Source organism: Carcharodon carcharias, chromosome 8, assembly GCF_017639515.1.
Source record: "Carcharodon carcharias isolate sCarCar2 chromosome 8, sCarCar2.pri, whole genome shotgun sequence".
NCBI lineage: Eukaryota > Metazoa > Chordata > Chondrichthyes > Lamniformes > Lamnidae > Carcharodon > Carcharodon carcharias.
This window is the reverse complement of record NC_054474.1, coordinates 82,881,272-82,894,100: the sequence shown is the minus strand read 5'-3', so window position 1 is coordinate 82,894,100 and position 12,829 is coordinate 82,881,272. Positions and strand designations below refer to the sequence as shown.

Here is a 12,829-nt window from a genome sequence, read left to right as displayed (position 1 = left end):
ATCTGAGTTTGACACAGCCAGATGCAATTCATGCTTGTCCTCTTTGAGATATGCACTTGTTTTCTTTAACGTTCACAGCAGAACCTTCTGCCAGGAAGATAATGTTAGCAGGTCTTCCTGCGTTCAGCATAGTTTAAGTTTATAGAGCCATTCTCCAAGTTGTGTCCATGCAGTTGAAGTTTCTCCTTTCTACCGGTTAAATTGAAAGAAGAAAAGGATGAAATGTAGTGCGCCCCTCCACCCAAAATAAAATAAACACACATTACAGTGTTCCATCAAGATCTTTGAGTCTATCTCATGACTGAATTCAGCTTTACATCATGTGCCTATTAACATTGCTTCTTTTTTTGCATATACATAGGAAATAGATTATTCTTGATAAACAAAAAGAAAAAGCTACACATTTGGTGGGTGTGAAATGTTGCAGTTCAAGAAAATTTGAAGACTGTTGCCATCTATGTTTATGTAAGGCAGGCACAGACATGCCAAACAAGTTTATAATGTAAAATTACTTCGAAGTTTAGAATTGCTCACAGGAAACTAAGGTTACAACAGCTATCACTATTGCATCTTTGTACACATGAACTGTAATTTGTCACAGTGCCAGTAGTACCTCCTGTGGCATAGAGCTCATGTTATTGTGCTGTTGGTTCAGCTTACTTGAGGCAATTGAAACATCTATGGTATTTTTTAAGAAGGAATACTTTTAAACTAAAATGTACTATTTTCTGTTGAGAAAGGCTCACAAGCAAGGTATTCCTAGGCTTCTGCCAGCAATGCTAAGCAAATGGCTTCTATTGATTAGCCAGAGCATCAATTCAGCCTCCCTTCCTTTTCCTGCTTCTCATGGCTGACCCCATTCCCACTCTGCTTCCCTGCATGGTATAATTAAGATTGGAAACTCTGGGAAAGATTCTTCTTTTCACCACTTCATGCTGTTCAATGGACTGCAAATTTGCCAGTTTCAGATTTTGTTTGATCTTTTATCTTTGCCTGATTTTAATATGGATTCAATAATTTGGAGTAAACTATGACCAACTACTTGTGGAATATTGAACAGGCATATTTATTTAGCAAACTAATGGTCCCATACTTCTGACTTGGTTTGCTTTAGGCGTAGTACACAAGCAGATGTCTGAAAGTGTTTAAGAATAAACAGGCAAACTATTGTTGAGCAACTGCAGGGACCAGAGGAGGTACTCTCATTTTTTATTTTGTGAACTGCATGTTTTTTCTATTGTATAATTTTAAACAGGGAAGGAACTCAGCAGTGTATTTTTTTCTCAGGATGTGCTATCCATTCTAGTTTTTCTCAGTCCTTTTCATTGTTTTTGCCCCTTCGCTAGAACTGAGGGGAAACCTAACAGATTTTTGGTTCTGCCACCGGCACAAGATCAAATGCAAAATGCGAAGGGTCAGGGCTGGCTGATCTTGTGTCTAGCCAGCCTTTGTTTTCCCAGTAATATATCTGTCAGTAAACTAGGAAACTCAAAAGAGATGCTTCATGGCCTGCCTGTCTGGCCCTCCAGGGTCACATGTGGGTCACACTGACCTGTCAATCAAGCTTATCTAGTACTTCAAATGGTACTAACTAATCAGAGATAAAAACAAAAAGCTGTGGATGTTGGAAATCCAAAACAAAAACAGAATTACCTGGAAAAACTCAGCAGGTCTGGCAGCATCGGCGGAGAAGAAAAGAGTTGACGTTTCGAGTCCTCATGACCCTTCGACAGTTCATGAGGACTCGAAACGTCAACTCTTTTCTTCTCCGCCGATGCTGCCAGACCTGCTGAGTTTTTCCAGGTAATTCTGTTTTTGTTTTGAATGAACGTGATTTAGTTCCCTTTAGCATTCTTGGGAAGCAGGATTTTTTATAACAAAAATTTACAACCAGTGATCCCCCTCTTCCCACCCCTCTGATGTACCCAGGCTATGAGTGTATGTCCTGTGATTAACAGAGCAGACAGCTAGCCTGCCCCCCAAACTCCTTCCAGTGTGGTGGAGAACCAGCTGTCAAAAGGTGCGTAACAGCAGCGCCGCGCAACTATTGTTTAGCTCTTTTTCCTTTTGGTCCCCTGTGGTGCCTCAGTAAAAGGGCCTACTGTGTGTGCCTGTGTGATTTATGGGGTTGAATCTTCCCATAATCCATAGTACTACATCAGGAGAAAGTGACTGCTGGGGCTTTACTGCAGCAGGAAAGTGTAGTCAAGAAAGGAATGAGCTGATTAAACATATCCATTTTATGGTGATGCATTCTGTTGAGATACTAACACACTAAAATGTAATGCACTTTTCTTTGTTTATCCCCCCTCGTAGAAGCAGGAAGGTCTGTTCAGGGAGAGGAAAATCATATGAACCTGTCAAATCCAAATTTGTTTGAAAGGCAGGATGTGTTTGTTGTCTTCCGCTGTATTTCCAAGAAAAAAAGTTCCAGGTACTTTGCATTCCTCTTCAGAAAATATTCAAGCACATTGCACCTGCAAAGGCCTTTGATTACTAACAATTTTACAAAGTATGAATACAAATACGTTTTGAGGGGATAACTATTCTACAGATTACAGGTATCCTGAAAACAGCAAAGCATTTGATTGCTATAGTTCTTTATTTTCTCTTAGATTATGAGAATAATACAATTATTTATAAACATAATGGCAGGCTGAGTCAAAACAATTTTTCTGGAGAGTTAAAAGCTGCTTTCAAGTGGAACAGAAAACGTTGGAAATGTGCAACTGTTCCGTCAGCCTTTGTGCCGAAATGATAGCTTAATTGTTCAGATGTGAACCATTCTGACAAAGGATTTACACATAAGAGTTAAGCTATTCTTTTTACACAGCAGGTTTTTTAGCATTGTAATTATTTCAGATTTGCAACAATAGCTTACATTTATCTGACACAGGCTTGGCCAGCCTTCTCAAGCCTTTTTTCTCACTCAAGGGGCTAATAAGCAAATTTCAAAACAATAAGGTTTGGCGTAACATTAAACGTGAATTTCAATAAAATGTTGATGTATGAAGAAAAGAAACAACTTACTAAGCAAAAATAAAGCAATGTCAAAGCAATAAATTAATAATTTAAAATCATGAGTCACACACACGCTTGCTTACACACACACGCTTGCTTACACACACACGCTTGCTTACACACACACGCTTGCTTACACACACACGCTTGCTTACACACACACGCTTGCTTACACACACATGCTTGCTCACACACACACGCTTGTGCTCACACACACACACACACGCTTGCTTACACACACACGCTTGCTTACACACACATGCTTGCTCACACACACACGCTTGTGCTCACACACACACACACACACACGCTTGCTTACACACACACGCTTGCTTACACACACACGCTTGCTTACACACACGCTTGCTTACACACACGCTTGCTTACACACACGCTTGCTCACACACACACGCTTGCTCACACACACACGCTTGCTCACACACACACGCTTGCTCACACACACGCTTGCTCACACACACGCTTGCTCACACGCACGCTTGCTCACACGCACGCTTGCTCACACACACGCTTGCTCACACACACGCTTGCTCACACACACACGCTCGCTCACACACACACGCTCGCTCGCTCGCTCACACACACACGCTCGCTCACTCACACACACGCTCGCTCGCTCACACACACACGCTCGCTCGCTCACACACACACGCTTGCTCGCTCACACACACACGCTTGCTCACTAACACACACACGCTCGCTCACTAACACACACACTTGCTCGCTAACATACACACACACACACTCGCTAACACACACACACACACCCAGACACACACACTCGCACATGTAGACATACACTCTCTCGCTCACAGACATGCGCACATGAGCTCACACACTCACATGCTGACACACACACACACACACACACACACACACACTCTCCCTTTGCTCCGCCTCCCCCAGCAGCTAGTTTCTTCTTTCCACTCCCACAAACAGCCAGTCTGTTCCCTCTGCCCAGTAGTCACACTTGCTTTCGGTCTCTCTCTTCCCCCACCACCCTCAATTCCACCCCCCCAACCCACCACCCCCACCCTGCCTAACTGCCTGGCAGACACTCTGACTCCACTTGGCAGCCATTTTGACCTTTTCCCCCCTCCTTTTAAACCTCCCTCTGTCCCTAGCAGATTCACCGCTGCAGTTACGCCATATTTCAGGCCTGAGGCTGAAGAAAGCTGCTCCTCAAATCAGAGTCTGATTCTCTCCCACATTTGATGCTGTTTGGCTCACTGGTGATCCTATCAATAGTACACGTGGGAGAGAAACGGCCTGTAATTGGTGGAGCAGCTCTTTGAAGAATTTTCAAATTCACTAGCCCACATTTTAAACAAGAGATTCTCGGGCCAGATAGAGAGACCTGGCGGGCTGGGTAGTCCGTGGGCCGTATGTTGGACAAACCTGATCTAGAACCTTTAAAATACTAAAAGTCACATGATACTTTTTGGGAGTATTATCAAAGAAAAGTTGAAGCAGAGCTACATTGTGTCAGCTGTCCCTCAGTTTGAGGATGATGTCGACTCAAGGTCATGAGTTTTTGCCATGTGTCTGAACAGGCTGATTCTTGACCCACAGATCTTTGGGCACATGGGGCAGGATGTCCCGTGAGTTAGTAGGATCCAGAGTGCATGATTTGCTTCTTTTTCTTCCCTTCTTTGCAACACTCTGCCTACTCGTTAAGACGTTGTGACTCAAAGCGTGATGTAGCTTGATGGACAAGTTGTTGCCATTCTGAACGATTGGTAGTAAGCTCCTCCCTGTCATTAGTGTCAATGCTGCTGCACTTCAAGGAGGGCTTCAGAGTGTCTTTGAAGCATTGTCTTTTTCCGCCCTGGAACGTTGATCATTTGAGAGCTGAGAAAATGGCCTGGTGGTGGAGATGCTTTTCAGCCTTCCAGACTCGGTGTACATTCCATTAAAGTTGATTTTTCAGTTTAGCCTGAATGCTTGTGGAACTAGCTTCAAGAAGGACACTAGCATTTGTTCAATAGCCCTTCCTTTGAATCCAGAGGATGTGGCAGAGGCATCGCTGATGGAATTTCTCTAGCGTTCACTGATACGCAGTCCAGGTCTCGTTGCAGTACAGAAATGTGATAACGACTGCTCTGTACACTTGGACTCTTGTTGATTTGTGGAGATCTTTAGTGTAAAGCACTTGCTGCTGTAGTTTGTATGTAGATGGCTGGGCTGGAGCAGCTGATCTGGCATTGGATCTCCTTGAAACTGATGGATTTCTTTGAGAGGGTTGGCTATCAAGCTATGGGAAGTGCTCAGTTTGCTCCAGAGTGTCTCCATCAACATATATGGGAGGTGGAATATTTAGCCGGACAGGTGTGTGTTGATATATGGTTTTTGTTTCGGCAACATTCAAGGTCAGGCCAAGTTTTTTGTATGCAGAATTGAAGAGCTAAGGAACAAAAAAGGTGCAATTACAACTATTGGGAAAGATGTAGAGGAATAAATTTGCAAGGATATTATAGAGAGGTGCAAGAATTATAGATTAGTTATAAAGGGGACTTTAATTAACTGAATAAAGACTCTGGTAGCAGTATTGTTAAGGGCAGAGAGGAGCAAGAGTTCTTAGAATGTGTTCAGGAAAATTTTCTATAGCAGTATGTGCCCAGTCCAACAAGAAAGGGGGCTTCGCTAGACCTGGTTCTTGGAAATGAGGTGCTCCAAGTGGATCAGCTCTCAGCAGGGAACATTTAGGGGACAATGATCATTGTATCTTGAGATTTAGGTTAGCTATGGGAAAACAAGGAGCAATCAAGGGTAAGCAAAATTAATTGGGGAAAGCCAACTTCAGTGGTGTAAGAATGGATCTGACCCGGATAAATTGGAATCTACAGGTTGGCAGATAAAGCTGTAACTGAACAATGGGCTGCCTTTAAAGAGGACGTAGTCAAGGTATATTTCCATAAAGAGGAAAGGTAAAGCAAATAAATCCAGAGGTCCCTGGATGACAACAGAAATAAGGATTAAGATGAAGAAGAAAAAGATATACTCATATCAGATGTCCAACGGATAATACAACTGAGAACCAGGTTGAACATAGAAGTTACTGAGGGGAATTAAAAAAAGAAAATAAGAGAAGCAAAGAGATAGCTGTCAATCTCTTCTCATATTAACATCAAATGCAATCCAAAAATTTTCAGTAGGCATATAAATAGTAAAACAGTGGTAAGATGAGAGGGGCCGATTTGGGTCAAAAAGGGGATTTACATATGGTTGAGGTATTAAGTGAATATTTTGCTCCCGTCTTTACCAAGGAAGAATTTTCGGCACAGGTCATGGTGAAAGAAGAGGTAATTCAGCCACTTGAAGGATTAGAATTGATAAGGAGGAGGTGTGGGACAAATCGTCTGTACTTGAAGTTGATAACACACTATATGAGATGCAGCCAACAATACCTAAGGAAGTGGGAATGGAAATTGCAGAGTCACTGGCCATAATTTTCTAATCTTCCTTAGACTCTGGGGTGGTGCCAGAGGACTGAAGAATTGCAAATGTTGCAATCTGGTTCGAAAAAAGGTGTACAGATAAGCCCAGCAACTACAGGCTAGTTAGTTTAACCTCGGTGGTGGGGAAGCTTATAGAAGCAATAATTCGAGACAAAATTAATAGTTACATGGGCAGGTAGCATTTAATTTATTTGCTTGAGCTTCTCTTTGATGAGGCAACATAGCAGGTTGATGAGGGTAATGCTGTTGCTGTGGTGTACATAGACTTTTAAAGGGATTTGATGAAGTGCCACACAACAGACTTGTGAGCAAAATTTGAGGTCATGGAATAAAAGGACATTAGCAACATGGATACAAATAGGCTGATTCACCGGAAACAGAGAGCAGTAGTGAATGGTTGTTGTTTGGACTGGAGGGAAGTTTATAATGTAGTTCCCCAGGGATCAGCGTTAGGCCCCCTGCTCTTCCTGATATATATTAATGGCCTAGACCTTGATGTACAGGGTGCAACTTAAAAATTTGTGGTGGTATGAAACTTGGAAGTATTGTGAACCATTAAGAGGATAGTGTAGAACTTCAAAAAGGACATAGACAGGTTAGTGGAATGAAATTTATTCAGAGAAGTGGGAAATGATTCATTTTGATGGAAAGAATGTGAAGAGATGATATAAAATAAAGGGTGTAATATTAAGCGGGGTGAGGAGCAGAGGGAACTGGGTATATATATATATATGCATACATCACTGAGGTGGCAGGACAAGTTGAGAGAGCGGTTAATAAAGTATTCGGCACCCAAGGCTTTATCAATAAGGTTATAGAGTACAAAAGCAAGTAAGTTACGTTAAACTTGTACAAAACACTGGTTTGGCCTCAGCTGTAGTATTGCGTCCAATTATGGGCACTGTACTTTCGGAAGGGTTTTAGAGAGGGTGCAGAAAAGATTCACAAGCATGGTTCCAGGGATGAGGAGCTTCAGTTATGTAGATAGATTGGAGAAGTTGGGACTGTTTTCCTTTGAGAAGTGAAGGATGAGAGGAAATTTGATAGAGGTATTTAAAATCATGAGGGGTCTGAGTGGAGTCGACGGGGAGAATTTCTTTCCGTTGGTGGAAGGATTGAGGACCAGAGGAGATAGATTATTGGTTATTGGCAAAAGAAGCAAATGGTGACATGAGGAAAATATTTTTCATGCAGTGAGTTATTAGGACCTGGACTGTGCTGCCTGAGAGTATGGTGGAGGCAGGTTCAATTGTGGATATCAAGAGTGAATTGGATTATTATCTGAAAAGGAAGAATGTGCAGGGCTATGGAGAGAAGACAGGGAAGTGGCACTAGGTGAATTGCTTCTTCAGAGAGCCAGCACAGACAAGATGGGCTGAATGGTTTCCTGTGCTATTGCCATTCCAAAAAAGATAGAATGGCTTGTAAATCCCATATAGAGTGGGTAACAATACTGCAGTTATTCACAAACTGTAGATCATGTATATCTACGGTGGTCAGTTTAGTTTTGACATGGAGGCAACTGAGGTTAAAGAGTTTTCCATCTAGAGGGTACTTAGTACTGACACTAGAGGGTAGTTGAACTTTGAGATGAGTCGCCACTGTCAGATAGATTGAAATCACAGAGCCTTGCTTGACCCTGGCTGGTCCAGATTTTGAAGGCACCTATTTCAGATCTCCACTCAAGCCAGTTGTAGTCATGTCATCATGAAGCAGTTGCAGGATTGTGATGAAGTTTCTAGGACATCCAAATCTTCGGAGCACAATCCACAGAACCTTGTGATTTACTGAGTCAAATGCTTTGTTCCAGTCAATAAATGCAATGAAGAGTTCCTGGTATTATACTTGGCATTTTTCTTAGATTTAATTTCTGGCAACAAAGACCATGTCAGAGATTCCGCTACACAAACATAGGACATAGGAGCAGAAATTAGGCCATTCGGCCCATCGAGTCTGCTCCGCCATTCAGTCATGGCTGATAAGTTTCTCAACCCCATTCTCCCGCCTTCTCCCCATAACCTTTGATCCCCTTACCAATCAAGAACCTATCCATCTCGGTCTTAAAATACGCTCAATGACCTGGCCTGCACAGCCTTCTGTGGCAATGAATTCCACAGATTTACCACTCTCTGGCTAAAGAAGTTTCTCCTCATCTCTGTTCTAAAAGGTCTTCCCTTTACTCTGAGGCTGTGCCCTCGGGTCCTAGTCTTTCCTACTAATGGAAGCATCTTCCCCACGTCCACTCTATCCAGGCCTTTCAGTATGACAAACAAATCAGGAGCAGGAATATGCCATTTGGCCTCTTGAGCTTGCTCCACCATTAGATCAGATCATGTCTGACCTGATTGTGGCCTCAAATTTACTTTTCCTGTCTACCCCTTCACCCTTTGACTCAGTTGTTGATTAAAACTATACCTGAATCAGCCTTGAATATATTCAATGACCCTGCCTCCACTGGGGAAGAGCATTCTGGAAGGCCTAGCACCATACTGTTTCTCTTGGAGAATTTCCTCATCCACAGGAAGCAGGAGATTCAGGAGAGCCTTTGTCAGGATTTTCCCGGCTATAGACAAGAGGGAAATACCTTGATAGTTTTCCCAGCATGATTTATCTCCCTTCTTGATATTTACAGTTGTCACATTCCTGAAGGTGGGGGTGAATTCCTTTTCCTCCCAAATCTGTAGGATGAGCGGATGGAGTTTAGATGTGAGCAAAAGCCCACCAGCTTTGAATACATGTGCCAGAATACCATTAGAACCACAGGCTTTGTTGTTTCTCATCCATTTAATTGTTTGTTGCAGCTCTTTCATTGAGGATGGTTTACTCATGGATTCCACCACATGGTACTGTGGGATAGCCTAGAGACTATCGTTGCCACTGTGGATTCAAGGTTGAGTTGTTGAAAATTTTCTTTCCAGTATTGAAGGATGGCATTATCACCCTTAAGAAGTGGAACACCATCCTGTTAACAAAAGGGGGTTTTGTCCATTTGATCTTGGTCTATAGATGGCCCTTATAAGGAAAAGCTACATAAGGACACATGACCAAATGTTTGGTGAAAGAGACAGATGTTAAGGAACTGTCTTTGGTTGTAAATTATTCTTCAAGTAAATTGAGTTCAAATGCGTTTATTGGTTTTCATAGGAATGATACATATAATGACCACTATTAATAGTTACACTTATACTGAGGGTCACATTTTACGATGTAAGACTGGAGAGCTCACCGCGTTACAAGCCTTTAAGCTTGTAAGTTTAACAGCTGGCTAAGCCTTGTTGAATTCTGAAGTATCTATAAATACCCCTCTTTTTAAAGATTTTTTTTCACTCTAGCTATGTGAGCATCTGCATGTTTCAAAATATTACCTCACTGAATTAACTGAACTTCCTTTAACAAGAATAACTTGACACACTTCCTGAATTTGCACATTTATGGTAGGTACTTTTTCAAGGCTAAAACTAACAAAATTTCTCTTGCTCAATCTCTTATCAGCAAAGTCTGTCCCTGGTTGTTCTGTCTATACAGTAACTTATCAGCTAAAGTTCTCTGAAATTTCTTTAAAACTGCCCTAACAGAAACTTACTTAACTGGCAAAAGCTTAAAAAAAGGATTAGGAATTAACAGTTTCCTTACAGGCTAATGCCTCTTGTTAACTGAGACTTTCTTTGTACGTGTATGTAGTGAATGACAAGTTCCCCATTTCAAGCAAGCATTTTACTAATGAATTAAAACTATTATGATCTGGGCTTATTCTGAACAATCCCAATCTCTCTGTGCAGGTTAAATTACAAATTGCTTTTGATGCAAAAAATAAATGAATTGAACGTTCACAATTAATCTGGAGTATTCTAGGTCACATTGGCTCTTGCAGTGACAAAGTAGAGAGAAAAAAGGAACTTTCAAATATGAACAATATCATCGGGCAGTGAGCCTGGCCAGCAGATTAGATTCAGAATGTGAACAGTTTATATTCTCCCTTTTATGACTCTGCATTAATAACATTTACTAAGAGAAGCCCTGTCACAAGTGACAAAACCTCAGTGTTGCCATCTGGATATCCTGGTGTTATTCATTCAGTACCTCAAGCTCCGTTCCAATAGACAATGCTGTATACAAAACAATCAGAGCATAATTCCCTCCAATCACACTGCAGGTCACAGATAAGGTTGACCCTTAAAAAAATTTGAACTTGACTGGCTGACCAAGCCGAACTGGGGTTCTTAACATTACTGATTATCTGTGTGCCTGCTGCTAGTGCTTTACATGATGATCACCTGAGAGTAGGATGAACTGTATCCTGACCAGCATCTTACAGTCAATAGCAGTTATTTGCAAATTTATGGCTGGGTCCCAACTGGGAGGTTTGGCAGGGTTTGGTTTGGCTTGTGGAAGAGATTTCAGTACATTGAAGCACTAAGTCTGAAGGTTTCTCCCGGCAGCCTAATTCCGCAGCCTCTGAATAAACTTTTGTATGGACACCATCTGAATCTTTAGACATAATTGGTTTCAGTGGGTGAATTGGTTCCATTTGACTCCCCAGCTAATAATTCCTATATGAAGATAAATTGCAGAAATATATTATGGTCAGATGGAGAAAGAAGCCTTGCATTCAATCACCTTGTAACTCACTCCTTATACTTATTAATCTGTATGTTGTAAATTAGTTATTTTTGTACGTTTTTTCTTTGGCCTTAATTTTTCGTTCGTCGGGCATGTGCAAGCGGTGAGCCCGGGAGGAGACAGAAACAGGCCCTTGATTGCGGTTTCATACTGGCCGGCCAATTAATGGCCAGCCAGAGTAAAAGGCGTACTGAGAAAGGCTCCGCACTGCCAGTGGGGGCAGGAAGAGGGCATGGGCCGACGTCATCGTGGGTGCTGGTGAGCGCTTCCAGTGAGCTCCCTGAAGGCAGACAGCTGCCTCAAAGAGCTGCCGACCTCCACAGAATAAATGAAACAACAAAAATGTTGCAAAATATGTTCATGCAGCACAATCAAGCAGCTGAAAGCATACCTAATTAAAATACAGCCCCTAGATATCATTTTTTATTTTATTTCCCCATGGAGATTCCATCCCACTCTGGATTGAAGTTTGAGCAAAAATGTAAAGGCCGCCTGGCCGATTGGCTCTCCTGCCAACTGTAAAAGTAGATGGGCCATGAAAAATCGATTTCAGTCGCCTCCTTAATGGGCTTAATTGTCGGCGGGTGTGCTTCTGACTGCCATGCATGGACGCGAGTGTGTGATGACGTTGGGATGGTCGCCCGACATCACCCCACGCTATTTCGCAGCCGGATTGGTCAGCGTGTGCCTTCCTGTGGGACGTAAAATTCTGGCCCACATCAGTGAAATAGACATTGCAACATGAATTGTTAAGAGAACAAAGTTAGCAGAAGGGAATTACAATTTTGTTACATGTTCTGGCTGCAGAGATAACATTTCATTCAAAGGTCAACACAACAACAATTTGTATTTATGTAGTGTTGTTAATGTAGTGAAACACCCTAAGGTACAGAGTTCAGCCAACGCTTTTTCTGGAACCTCTGTGGAGCTTTCCCTATCATCCTAGAAAAAGTGCTGCAGCTTTATTTACTAGATTAAAGTTCAAGTGGGGAAGGAAAAGGAACTGGGAGTTTTGTAAACTTCGACTTTTGATCACCACTGAACACTGAAGCCTAAATTTACAATGACAATGGTAGCTGTCAGGGGAAATAAATTAGAGTCACTGGGGCTTGAAATTAGCCTGGGGGATTGAGCAAGCAAGTTAGAATTGTGAGGTGTACAGTGTCTAAGAAAAAATGAGTGCTTTCCACTTTTCACATTTTATGTAGAATCTTGCCACTAGTTTAATTTTGTTGACTACTGGGGAGGCAGAGTTATATAAACACCTTCCACTATCTTCTCTAAGGTGCTGTTCTTCCAGTACAGAGCAAGCTCAACCCTATTCTCGTGCCCTTTTCACACATGGCATTTTAGAGTAAGGCTCATTGGATAATGACACGGAGCTGCAATCCTGGTTGATATTTATTTTCCCCACTCCCCTTTAGACCCGCTCCCTAGACCAAGTAGCAGGGCCCATTTGTAGCTCTGAGATCACCAGACCCCACAGAGACCGGAGCTAGACCAGGGCCCTTCCTCAGTCATTTTGCCTTTGTTCCTCAGAAGGTTATTGGGGAAGCGATTCCATTTTGCAATATTAGTCTCTGGGCAGAATTTTCTACCTTCCAGGCAGGCGGGAAGCTGATCCCCGTCAGAGAAGTGGGCCCCGCCACCATTTTACGTGGTCGAGCCAATTAAGGCCCACCCAGCGTGACGTCTGCCGGGAAGCGCTATGC

At 42.4% G+C, this 12,829-nt stretch overlaps 1 protein-coding gene across 1 annotated transcript in view; it reads left to right on the top strand.

Annotated features, from left to right (window-relative positions):
• The window catches only part of LOC121280747 (prenylcysteine oxidase-like), a 50,562-nt gene that overhangs the window by 16,869 nt on the left and 20,864 nt on the right, over positions 1-12,829 (top strand). The gene's annotated exons all lie outside the window — the stretch shown is intronic.